Below are 13,049 nucleotides of genomic sequence, written 5' to 3'. Positions count from 1 at the left end.
TCACTTTGGATTCTTTCTTCTGTTGATATCTTATAAGGGCACTTTGAATTTCCAAGCATATAATAATTTTTGGTTAGCTTTTATTCTTTGATTTCTAGCACAATTCTGTGATCAGAAACCTCTGTGTGATTGGATTTGTCTGAAATATATTGAGATTTGCTTGATGAACAAAATAAGTTCATCAACAGATGGCTCTATGGAGGTGATGAAGGTGGTTACTATTGAAACTTTCCATATTCTTCTGATGTTTTGTTGCTTAGAATATAAATGGCTGAGAGGGGGCTGTGGAGCGCCCACTCTGCTTGTGTGTGAGGTTCTTCCTGCCATCCTGCCGTCATTTCTTTCTTATGTTTTGCAGACAAGACTGACCATGAGAAATCCTGGGAGCTCAGGAAGGAAGGAGCCGCCCAGAAGCAGGAACAGGGAGTTGGTGGGGAAGACCAGAAATCAGGTCTGTGAAGGTTCCAGAGAGCCTTGGCAGGTGCGTGGGGGGCTGAGATGGGGGAGGGGCATTGGAGGAAGTGGGTGCTCTGTGGAATGTCCACTGTGATGTACCATGTTCCAGGGCTGGGGATTGGTGGAGAGGGAGTATAAAGCCCCAGGGTTGCTTAGGCAGCGCCCAGGCAGGAGAAGGTGTGCTGGAAACCAGAGCCCTGGTCTCTGTCTAATTGCTCCTGTGCCTCCCACTTTCTGGCCCTGAGTGTCCTGTGGCTTCCCTGATAGACTTTCTCCCTGACTTGTAGCTGAACCTCCCACTCGCCCTTGAAGGCTTGGTTTGAACCAGATATTTTCGCAGACCCCCTCCTCCAGGTGCCCAACATATCCTGTTTCCCTCCCTCCCTTTCCCTCCCATCCTCCTCCCCAACTCAGAACCCACCCCATCCCCATCCCCTTCCCTCCCCCAGCCCTAAGCCACCCCCACCTCTGTCCTGGCCACCTCAGGGCACCCTGTGAGGACCAGGACATGCGGGTACAGTGGCTGCTCTTTTGGCTCCTCCTGCTGAAGTTTTCAGCCATCAATCCACCCATGTGAGTAGACGCTGGACCCGTGGGGTTTCTTCCTTGTTATTGGGCGTGTCACATGGCAGAGTACACAGTGCAGGCCTGTAATATCAGTGCTTTGGGGGATTAAGGTGGGCAGAGCACCTGAGTCCAGGAGTTTAAGACTAGCCTGGACATCAGAGACAAACCCCATCGCTACAAAAGATTCCAAAAAAGATTAAGTGGATGCCCACTCTTGTCTCAAACAGAATAAACCGAAACAAAGTGAAATATCATTTGAGTTTTGTGTCATCTGGTTTGATGACCTTTTAGGAACTTCTGAGTCATCCGTGTCTTCTGCTTTTGGGGGCTGCCTCTAGGGAGTCTGTGTCCAGTCAGTGTGGTGGGAGTTGAGAAGCCCATCAGATGGAGAGGAAAGGGCTGCACCTGCTGGGAGGTTTGCAATATGGGAGTCACTAGGAGTGACATGACCAGAATGTGAAAGAGGGCTGTATTGTCCTTTGTTTTGTAAAGTGTGTATGGTGCAGATCATTGATTGACCCAAAGGAGAAAGGGTCTTAAAGTCCTTATGTTATCCAAATATAAAGAAGTGACAGGCCAGGCGTGGTGGCTTATGCCTGTAATTGGGAGGCTGAGGCCGGCAGATCAGTTGAGTTCAGGAGTTCCAGACCAGCCTGACCAACATGGTGAAACCCTGTCTCTACTAAAAATATACAAAATAGCCAGGCATGGTGGCAGGCACCTGTAATACCAGCTACTCAGGAGGCTGAGGCAAAAGAATGGCTTGAACCCACGTGGCAGAGGTTGCAATGAGCCAAGATTGCACCACTGCACTCTAGCCTGGGCAACTGAGCAGGACACTCTCAAAAAGAAAGAAAGAAAAGAATATTTTTGTAATTTTTTTTTTGAAACAAAATTCTCCTGTTGTCTCCCAGGCTGAAGGGCAATGGCATGATCTCGAATCACTGCAACCTCCACCTCCCTCATTCAATCGATTCTTCTGCCTCAGCCTCCTGAGTAGCTGGGATTCCAGGTGCCTGCCACCACACCTAATTTTTGTATTTTTGGTAGAAAAGAGGTTTCACCATGTTGGCCAGGCTGGTCTGGAACTCCTGATCTCAGGTGATCTGTAGCTTCAGCCTCCCAAAGTGCTGGGATTACAGAATGAGCCACTGTGCTCGGCCTTTTTGTGATTTGTTTAGATATCAGCTATTGATAGTGTTAATGTATTTTATGTGTGGCCTAAGACAAGTTTTCTTCTTTTAATATTGCCCAGGGGAGCCAAAAAATTGGATATGTGGATATGCCTGTTTACGTCAAAAAAAAAAAAAGACTGTACATTTGGAATGCCTAAAAGCACTACCAGCCATGCAGAAAACATGAGACTGGTAACTTCCAATCTTTTTGAAGCAGTGGAATCCCCTGGTGATATCTGAGGGGTGTGATACCTCTTGGAGGGGGTTGATGATTTCTAAAGATTATCATTTTTACTGAAATATTGTAAATGTCACTGACCTTTTCATTATTTCAACTATTATCATTCCAGGTGATCATTTTTCCACCTGATTATTTGTATCCCGGGCCTGACTTTCTTGGCATTCTGTGGATGCTTATCACTATTGTGTTTCTGGGAGTTTCTACAGTTGGTCTTTTCCTCTGAAAAATTAGCCTGTGTGAGAGTATACTAACTTCCTGTAGAGTCATACTTATAATCACACATAAGCAGAAATTATTTAAAACAATTCATGGGTCTGGACTTCATTATGGACATTGGGTTTTACCAAAAAAACAAAAAAAAAAACAGAGAAATGTTTATTAGCATAAGAATTATAAAAATGAGAGGGGGGACTCAAGATGGCGCTGTGAGAACAACCCAGGATTGGAGCTCGCGTTGAATCCGCAAACGGTGAGTCAGAGCTGCATTTCCAGACTGATCTTTGTTGCCCACAGAACGGGGAAACTCCCAAGTATAAAAAGACATGGGACGCCAGGCAGTAGGTCTGCTTGGCGAAGCCGGCAGCCGGGGCGGCGGCGGCCGGCCCTACCCAGCAATCCCCACAGGGAGCACTTGTCCGGGTGCCTTGTTGAACCGGCAACCTGAGACTTGAGAGGGCTGGACTTGAGACTGAACAAGACTTGGACAGTAGCCCAGCCCAGGGGATTGCAGGGACAGATCGTTTGGGATACCCAGTGGGACGAACAAAACCGCGATTTCAAACTATCCCGAGCAGATGTTCCGAGACGCTCTGTGGGGGAGGGGCGTCCACCACTACCGAGGCAACCCGCCCCAACTGAGATACACGCCCACCGCTGACGCAGCCAGCCATTGCCGAGGCAACCCATCCCTACTGAGATACACGCCCACTGCTGACGCAGCCTGCCCTTGCTGAGGCAACACGCTACAACAAAGAGACTCCGACGCAGGGCGTGGCGGAGACCACAGCAGAGCCTGCAGGAACAGGGCGAATCACACAACAGCAGGGCGGAGCCTCGGCAACCAAACAGTGGCTAGTCTGCCTTCTAGCTGGGCAGGACACCTCATCGAACATCCAAAAATAAAGCCCAAACCCCTCAACACAGAGCATTTGAGAAAAAAAAAAGGGGGGGGTTTTAATGAGCTCTGTTGCAGCAGAATCAAACATAGCAGCCTAACAGCCCTGAAGGAACAACAGAGTGCACAGCTCAGCAATTAAACCCCTATAAAGTACAAACTGTCTCCTCAAGCAGCTCCCTGACCCCTCTATATCCAAAAGACTGACATTAGGCAGGCATCATCCTGGGACAAAGATAGCAGAAAAAGAAACTGGTAGCATCCCTCGCTGTGCCACAGCTGCTAGAGGTGCACCCACGACAAGCAGGGTCTGGAGCAGACCTCAGCAGTCGTACAGCGAAGGGGCTAGACTGGTAGAAGGAAAACCAAGCAACAGAAATTCTTCATCATCAACATTCTGGGTGTCCACTCAGAGACCCAATCGAAAAGTCAGCAACTACGCAGACAACCAGCGGACAAATCCACAAAGATGGGAAGAAACCAGCGCAAAAAGGAGGAAAACACCCGAAACCAGAACACCTCACCTCCTAGAAAGGACCAAAACTCACCAGCAAGGGAACAAAGCTGGACAGAGAATGACTGTGACGAAATGATGGAATTAGACTTCAGAAGATGGATAATGAGAAACTTTTGTGAGCTAAAAGATCATGTATTAAATCAATGCAAAGAAACTAAGAACCTTGAAAAAAGATTTGAAAAAAGATTTGAGGAAATGATAACAAGAATGGATAACTTAGAGAGGAATATGAATGAATTAAAGGAGCTGAAAAACACAATACGAGAACTTCGCGAAGCAAACACTAGTTTCAGTAGCCGAATTGACCAAGCAGAAGAAAGAATATCTGAAGTCGAAGACCAACTCAATGAAATAAAACGAGAAACCAAGATCAGAGAAAAAAGCGCAAAAAGGAATGAACAAAGTCTCCAAGAAATGTGGGATTATGTGAAAAGACCTAACCTACGTTTGATAGGTGTACCAGAAGGGGACGAAGAGAATGAATCCAAGCTGGAAAATACTCTTCAGGACATCATCCAGGAAAATTTCCCCCACCTAGCAAGACAGGCCAACACTCAATTGCAGGAAATACAGAGAACACCACAAAGATGTTCCGCAAGAAGAGCAACCCCAAGGCACATAATCGTCAGATTCAACAGGGTTGAAATAAAGGAGAGAATACTAAGGGCAGCCAGAGAGAAAGGTCGGGTCACACACAAAGGGAAGCCCATCAGACTCACAGCAGATCTCTCGGCAGAAACACTACAAGCCAGAAGAGAGTGGGGGCCAATATTCAACATTCTTAAAGAAAAGAACTTTCAACCCAGAATTTCATATCCAGCCAAACTGAGCTTCAGAAGTGAAGGAAAAATAAAATCCTTTGCGAACAAGCAAGTACTCAGAGATTTTGTCACCACCAGGCCTGCTTTACAAGAGCTCCTAAAAGAGGCACTACACATAGAAAGGATCAACCAGTACCAGCCATTCCAAAATCACACTGAATGCTAAAGAGCTTCAACATAATGAAGAATCTACAACAACTAACAGGCAAAAGAGCCACTTAGCATCAAAATGGCAGTATCAAATTCACACATAACAATATTAACCCTAAATGTAAATGGACTAAATGCACCAATCAAAAGACACAGACTGGCAAATTGGATAAAAATCCAAAACCCATCAGTGTGCTGTATCCAGGAAACCCATCTCACATGCAAGGATACACAAAGGCTCAAAATAAAGGGATGGAGGAAGATTTACCAAGCTAATGGAAAGCAAAAAAAAAGCAGGAGTTGCAATTCTCATCTCTGATAAAATAGACTTTAAAGCAACAAAGATCAAAAGAGACAAGGCCATTACATAATGGTAAAAGGATCAATACAACAAGAGGAGCTAACGATCCTAAACATATATGGACCCAATGCAGGATCACCCAGATACATAAGGCAAGTTCTTAATGACTTACAAAAGGACTTAGACTCCCACACAATAATAGTGGGAGACTTTAACACTCCACTGTCAATACTAGACAGATAAACCAGACAGAAAATCAACAAGGATATCCAGGGCTTGAACTCAGACCTGGAGCAAGCAAACCTGATAGACATTTACAGAACTCTCCACCCCAAATCCACAGAATACACATTCTTCTCAGCACCACATCACACCTACTCTAAAATTGACCACATAATTGGAAGTAAAGCACTGCTCAACAAATGCAAAACAACTGAAATCATAACAAACAGCCTCTCAGACCATAGTGCAATCAAGTTGGAACTCAGAATTCAGAAACCGACCCAGAACCGCACAGCTTCATGGAAACTGAACAACTGGCTCTTGAATGTTGACTGGGTAAACAACGAAATGAAGGCAGAAATAAAGAAGTTCTTCGAAACCAATGAGAATGAAGACACAACGTGCCAGAACCTCTGGGACACATTTAAAGCAGTCTCTAGAGGAAAGTATATAGCAATAAGTGCCCATATGAGGAGAATGGAGAGATCCAAAATTGACACCCTATCGTCAAAATTGAAAGAGCTAGAGGAGCAAGATCAAAAACCTCAAAACCTAGCAGAAGACAAGAAATAACTAAGATCAGAGCTGAGCTGAAGGAGATTGAGACACGAAAAACCCTTCAAAAAATCAATAAATCCAAGAGCTGGTTTTTTGAAAAGATCAACAAAATAGACAGACCACTAGCCAGATTGATTAAAAATAAAAGAGAGAACAACCAAATAGATGCAATAAAAAATGATAAAGGGGAAATCACCACAGATTCCACAGAAATTCAAACCATCATCAGAGAATATTACAAACAACTCTATGCACATAAACTAGTAAACCTGGAAGAAATGGATAAATTCCTGGACTTCTGTGTCCTCCCAAGCCTAAACCAGGAGGAAGCTGAAACTATGAATAGACCAATAACAAGGTCTGAAGTTGAGGCAGCAATTAAGAGCCTACCTCACAAAAAAAGCCCAGGTCCAGACGGGTTCACAGCCGAATTCTACCAGACACACAAAGAGGAGCTGGTACCATTCCTTCTAAAACTATTTCAAACAATCCAAAAAGTGGGAATCCTTCCCAAATCATTTTATGAGACCAACATCATCCTGATACCAAAACCCGGCAGAGACCCAACGAGAAAAGAAAACTTCAGGCCAATATCCATGATGAACATAGATGCAAAAATCTTCAATAAAATATTGGCAAGCCGATTGCAACAGCAAATCAAAAAACTTATTCATCATGATCAAGTAGGATTCATCCCAGGGATGCAAGGCTGGTTCAACATACGCAAGTCTATCAACGTAATTCACCACATAAACAGAACCAAAAACAAAACCACATGATAATCTCAATTGATGCAGAGAAGGCATTTGACAAAATTCAACAGCCCTTTATGCTAAAAACCCTCAATAAACTCGGTATCGATGGAACGTATCTCAAAGTAATAAAAGCTATTTATGACAAACCAACAGCCAATATCATACTGAATGGGCAAAAACTGGAAGCATTCCCTTTAAAATCTGGCACTAGACAAGGATGCCCTCTCTCACCACTCCTATTCAATATAGTACTGGAAGTTCTAGCCAGAGCAATCAGGCAAGAAAAAAATAAAGGGTATTCAAATAGGAAAGGTGGAAGCCAAATTGTCTCTATTTGCAGACGACATGATAGTATACCTAGAAGACCCCATTGCCTCAGCCCAAAAACTCCTGAAACTGATAAGCAACTTCAGCAAAGTCTCAGGATATAAAATCAATGTGCAAAAATCACAAGCATTTGTCTACACCAACAACAGACTTAAAGAAAGCCAAATCAAGAGCGAACTGCCATTCGCAATTGCTACAAAAAGAATAAAATACCTTGGAATACAACTCACAAGGAACGTAAGAGACCTCTTCAAGGAGAACTACAAACCACTGCTCAACAAAATCAGAGAGGACACAAACAGATGGAGAAACATTCCTTGTTCATGGTTAGGAAGAATCAATATCGTGAAAATGGCTATACTGCCCAAAGTAATTTACAGAATCAATGCTATCCCCATCAAGCTACCACTGACTTTCTTCACAGAACTGGAAAAAACCACCATGAACTTCATATGGAACCAAAAGAGAGCCCGCATAGCCAAGTCAATTCTAAGCAAAAAGAACACAGCGGGGGGCATCACACTACCGGATTTCAAACTATACTACAAGGCTACAGTAATCAAAACAGCATGGTACTGGTACCAAAACAGAGATATAGACCAATGGAACAAAACAGAGGCACCGGAGGCAACACAACATACATACAACTATACAATCTTTGATAAACCTGACAAAAACAAGCAATGGGGAAAGGATTCCATGTTTAACAAATGGTGTTGGGAAAACTGGCTAGCCATGTGCAGAAAGCAGAAACTGGACCCCTTCCTGACACCTTACACTAAAATTAACTCCAGATGGATTAAAGACTTAAACATAAGACCTGGCACCATAAAAACCCTAGAAGGAAATCTAGGCAAAACTATCCAGGACATAGGAGTAGGCAAGGACTTTATGAACAAAACACCAAAAGCCAAAATAGACAAATGGGACCTAATCAAACTCCACAGCTTCTGCACGGCAAAAGAAACAGTCACTAGAGTGGATCGGCAACCAACAGAATGGGAAAAAATTTTCGCAGTCTACCCATCTGACAAAGGGCTGATATCCAGAATTTACAAAGAACTCAAACAGATTTACAGGAAAAAAACAAACAAGCCCATTCAAAAGTGGTCAAAGGATATGAACAGACACTTTATGAAAGAAGACATATATGAGGCCAACAATCATATGAAAAAATGCTCATCGTCACTGGTCATCAGAGAGATGCAAATCAAAACCACATTGAGATACCATCTCACGCCAGTTAGAATGGCGATCATTAAAAAATCTGGAGACAACAGATGCTGGAGAGGATGTGGAGAAAAAGGAACACTTTTACACTGTTGGTGGGAGTGTAAATTAGTTCAACCATTGTGGAAGACAGTGTGGCGATTCCTCAAGGCCTTAGAAATAGAAATTCCATTTGACCCAGCAATCCCATTACTGGGTATATATCCAAAAGACTATAAATCGTTCTACTATAAGGACACATGTACACGAATGTTCATTGCAGCACTGTTTACAATAGCAAAGACCTGGAATCAACCCAAATGCCCATTGATAATAGACTGGATTGGAAAAATGTGGCACATATACACCGTGGAATTTTATGCAGCAATCAGAAATGATGAGTTTGTGTCGTTTGTAGGGACATGGATGAATCTGGAGAACGTCATCCTCAGCAAACTGACACAAGTACAGAAAATGAAACACCGCATATTCTCACTCATAGGTGGGTGATGAAAAATGAGAACACATGGACACAGAAAGGGGAGTACTAAACACTGGGGTCTATTGGGGGGAAAAGGGGAGGGCCAGTGGGAGGGGGAGGTGGGGAGGGATAGCCTGGGGAGAAATGCCAAATGTGGGTGAAGGGGAGAAGAAAAGCAAAGCACACTGCCATGTGTGTACCTACGCAACTGTCTTGCATGCTCTGCTCATGTACCCCAAAACCTAAAATCCAATAAAAAATTAAAAAAAAAAAAAAAAGAATTATAAAAATATCTGCCATTTACATGATGAAAATTAAATAGGTTGGTGTTTGTTTAATAGCATGTCAACAGAGCTTTGGGTCAAAAACAAGTTTGTTTTAACTTTTGTGCTCTTTATCAGAAATAGAGCATGAAGTTTTGGCACTTAAATGGGAAATTCTGTCTAAACTTTTCTGCTTTATAATTCTATTGTATGGCTGGAAGGAAAGCTTTCACTTCCCTCTCTAAAGGTTCACTGCAGAAATGAACCAACAACAGCTTAACAGGAGAAGAAAAACATAGAACAGGCGTAAACATGGGAGCCAGCTGAAAAATGAGACTGCAAGAAGGGTCAGATGGTTGATGCTTAAACAGTGCTGTCTTTTCAGGAGAGAGGGAGATGGAGATGGAGGCAACTTAGAGGGGGAGTAAGTGATTTTTTTGGGGAAATGAAAGAGCCCAAGGAACAAACAGTTGGCCTGAGATGAAGTTTCTCTGAGATCACAGGGAAGAGGTGACAAACTGCAGGAAGGTGAAGGGCAGAGCTGCACTGCCTCTCATGATGCAGAGAAAGCCCCAGAGAATATGTTAGAACCGCCCTTCAGAGAATCAATGAAGAGTGTGTCTGGGCAGGGTAATTTCGAATGATGTCACTCAAAGTGCATGTTCTTGGTTGTAAGTGGAGAGAGATCAGTATGTCCTGTACTTAATAGGAATTTGGCTGCTAAGTTTTGTCATCATTTGAGCCTTTTTGTCCATTGGGTAAATTGAGCGGTACATTTTCTTTTGCTATTCATGAAAGTAAAAATGTGGTTGTCTGGAGGCTGACCCTCCTTCTGAACAATGATCCAAGAAAAAAGCCTTAATCCCACAATGCTGTTTTATATTCAAGGGAAGAGGAAATATGTTTTATTTTTACAACCTAGATAATTACCCACCATTTGGGACTGCCTTTCAAGATATGTAGAAAACAGAAAATAGATGACGTATGAAGAATCTAGGCACATTTAACAGTCTCTCCTTTTTTTTTTTTGAAATGGAGTCTCACTCTCTGGCAAGCGGGAGGAGGAAAAAGAGGGTGGTGAGCAGGGAACAGGGGGTTGAGCAGGAGGGAGAGAAGATTTGCAAAAACACAGTTGGAAGAAAAGAAAGACAGGGAAAGAAGATGGTGGTTAAAACGATTTTGGGTAGATGGAGGTGGCGGGGAAGAGAGTGGCAAGTGGGAGGAGAAAAAGGGGTGCAGAGAGGGAGGGGGAAGAGAGTGGTGAGCAGGAGGGAGAGATGATTTTGTGAAAAGATGAGGAGAAACATTTTTAAGTAGATGGAGGGGGAAAAGAGTGTGCCAAGCGGGAGAAGGATAAAGGTGACGAGCGGGAGTGGGGAAAGAGGGTTGGGAAAAAGATGATGGGGAAAATAGTTTGGGGTATCTGGAGGACAAATAGGGTGGCAAGCAGGAGGAGAAGGGTTTGTGAAAAGAGGATGGGTAAATGTTTTGGGGTAGATTAGGTGGCAAGGAGGGAAGGGGAAAAGACGGTGGGGAAAACAGTTTTTGGTATATGAAGGGGAAAAAGAGGTGGTGAGAAGCAGGAGTGGGGAGAAGGCTTTGAGGAAAGATGGGGGAAGTGTTTTTGTGTAGATGAAGGAGCAAAAGAGGGTGATGAGAGCAGGAGGGGAAAGAAGGTGGCCAGGGAAAGAAAGAAAAGATGGTGGGGAAAACCAGGGAAGAAAAGTTTTTGGGTAGATGAATGGTGAAAACAGTAGTGAGCGGGAGCATAGAGAAGGCTTTTCAAGATGACAGTGGGGGAAAATGGTGAAAAGTTTTGGGGTAAATGGAGGAAGTAAAAGGGTGGTAAGAGGGAGCAGGCCAAAGGCAGTTGGGAAAAGAAGATGGGGAAATAACAGTGGGGAACAAAGGTTTTGGATAAATCTTTTTCTGATTTTTAAATCAGATTATTTGTATTTTTGCTTTTGAGTAGTTTGAGTTCATTATATATTTTGTGTATTAACTGCTTGCCTCATGCATAGTTTGCAAATACTTTCTTCCATTTTCTGGATTGTTTCTTCATGCTACTGATTGCTTCCTCTGCTTTGCAGAAACTTTTACATTTAATGTAATTGTATTTGTCTATTTTTGCTTTCGTCGATTGTGTTTTTGATGTCTATTTGAAAATCTCTTGTCCTAACCAATTACATGAAGCATTTATTCTATTTTTTCTTTGGTAGTTTCGCAGTTTCAGGTCCTACATTTAAATCTTTATTTTGAGTAGATTTTTGTGTAGTAAGATAACAAGTCTAGATTTATTCTTCTACATGTGAGTGTTGTGTTTTCCTGGCAGTTTATTGAAGAGACTATCCTTCCTGAAGGTTTCTTCTTGGTGCCTTTGTTAAAAATGAGTAAACAGTAAATGCGTGAATTTATTTCTGAGTTCTCTATTCTGTTTAATTTGTCTATGTCTGTCTGTCATTTGTCTATCTCTATCTATCTCTGTTTCTCCCTGGCCCTTGTTTTGTGCCAGTTCCGTGCTGTTTTGGTTACTATAGGTTTGTAGTGTATTTTGAAATTAGGTAGTGTGATGTTTCCAGCTTTTTTCATTTTATGCAAGATTCTTTTGTCTGTGGTATTTTGCATGTCCATGTACATTTTAAGATTTTTTTCTATTTCTATGAAGAATGTCTTTTGTAATTTAACAGGAATGTCCTCATTCTGTAGATCCCACTGGGTGATATAGATATTTTAACAATATTCTTTTAGTGCTTGGACATGGGATATGTTTCCATTGACATGTATCTGCTTTAATAGCTTTTATCTATGTTTTATAGTTTTCATTGTGGGATCTTTCACCTTTTGGTTACGTTCATCTCTAGGTATCATTTTTGGTGGAGGTAGTAGCTACTGTAATGAAGTAGCTTTCTTGATTTCTTTCGTAGGTGTTTCACTATTGGCACATGGGTGTGCTACTCATTTTTGTATATTTCTATTGTGTCTTTCAACTTTAGTAAATTTATTTATTATTTCTAGTAGGGTTTTTTTGTAGAATCTTTAGGGTTTTCTCTATATATGTATGTGATCATTTCACCTGCAAACAGAAAATTTGACTTTCTTTTTTTCCAATTTGGGTGCCTTTTATTGCATTCTCCTGTCTAATTGCTCTTCCAGTACTGTTGTACTGGCGTGAGCATAGAAAGTCAACACCAAGACAAAAGTATGACAAATTTCAGGGTCTTTATTGCTGGCGGCCATGGAGGACTCGTGTTTCTTCAACTTGTGGCACCGAAAGGAGGGTGTCAAGACCTTTTATACCCGTAAAACCACCTCTGGAGTGAGGGTGAGGGGCAGGGGTGGGGGTGAGGGGCTCTGGACATTCCAGTGGATTCCTGGGTGAAGATGAGGGTGAGGGGCTCTGTACTCTAAGAGGGCCAGGGGACTTTTTGACATTCTGATTGTTACTTAAGTGGTTCACAAAAGTCAAGATTAGCATTTGTTTACACATTGTCTGGGTAGGGTGGCGATTACAGTCCTTAATTACTTATTCATATTTGGGTTATAGATAGCAGTTTCAACAGAAAGCGGAGGTATGGTTGAGGTATGCAGTTTCATGGGGCTTTTACCATGTCACAGTACTATGATGAATAAAAGTGGTAAAAGTAGCCACACTTGTTCCAGATCTTAGAGGAAGAGCTTTTTTTTTTTTTTTGAGACGGAGTTTCGCTGTTGTTACCCAGACTGGAGTGCAATGGCACGATCTCGGCTCACTGCAACCTCCGCCTTCTGGGTTCAAGCAATTCTCCTGCCTCAGCCTCCCGAGTAGCTGGGATTACAGGCATGCACCACCATGCCCAGCTGATTTTTGCATTTTTAGTAGAGACGGGGTCTCACCTCGTTGACCAAGATGGTC

The 13,049-nt window shown here is 42.7% G+C and overlaps 1 protein-coding gene across 8 annotated transcripts in view; it reads left to right on the top strand.

Moving 5' to 3' along the window:
- Positions 1-333: 333 nt before the first annotated feature.
- The window catches only part of LOC144577046 (von Willebrand factor-like), a 103,166-nt gene continuing 90,450 nt past the window's right edge, over positions 334-13,049 (top strand). For 6 of the 8 annotated variants that reach the window (XR_013520262.1, XR_013520259.1, XR_013520261.1 and 3 more), the window contains exon 1: positions 622-1,029. The gene's annotated coding sequence lies outside the window, so the exon portion shown is untranslated. Of the gene's footprint in view, positions 482-621; positions 1,030-13,049 lie in introns of those variants that run through there. The other 2 variants (XR_013520255.1, XR_013520258.1) reach the window with 2 other exon arrangements.

Source organism: Callithrix jacchus, chromosome 7, assembly GCF_049354715.1.
Source record: "Callithrix jacchus isolate 240 chromosome 7, calJac240_pri, whole genome shotgun sequence".
NCBI classification, from domain to species: domain Eukaryota; kingdom Metazoa; phylum Chordata; class Mammalia; order Primates; family Cebidae; genus Callithrix; species Callithrix jacchus.
This window is presented reverse-complemented; position numbering and strand designations above follow the sequence as displayed.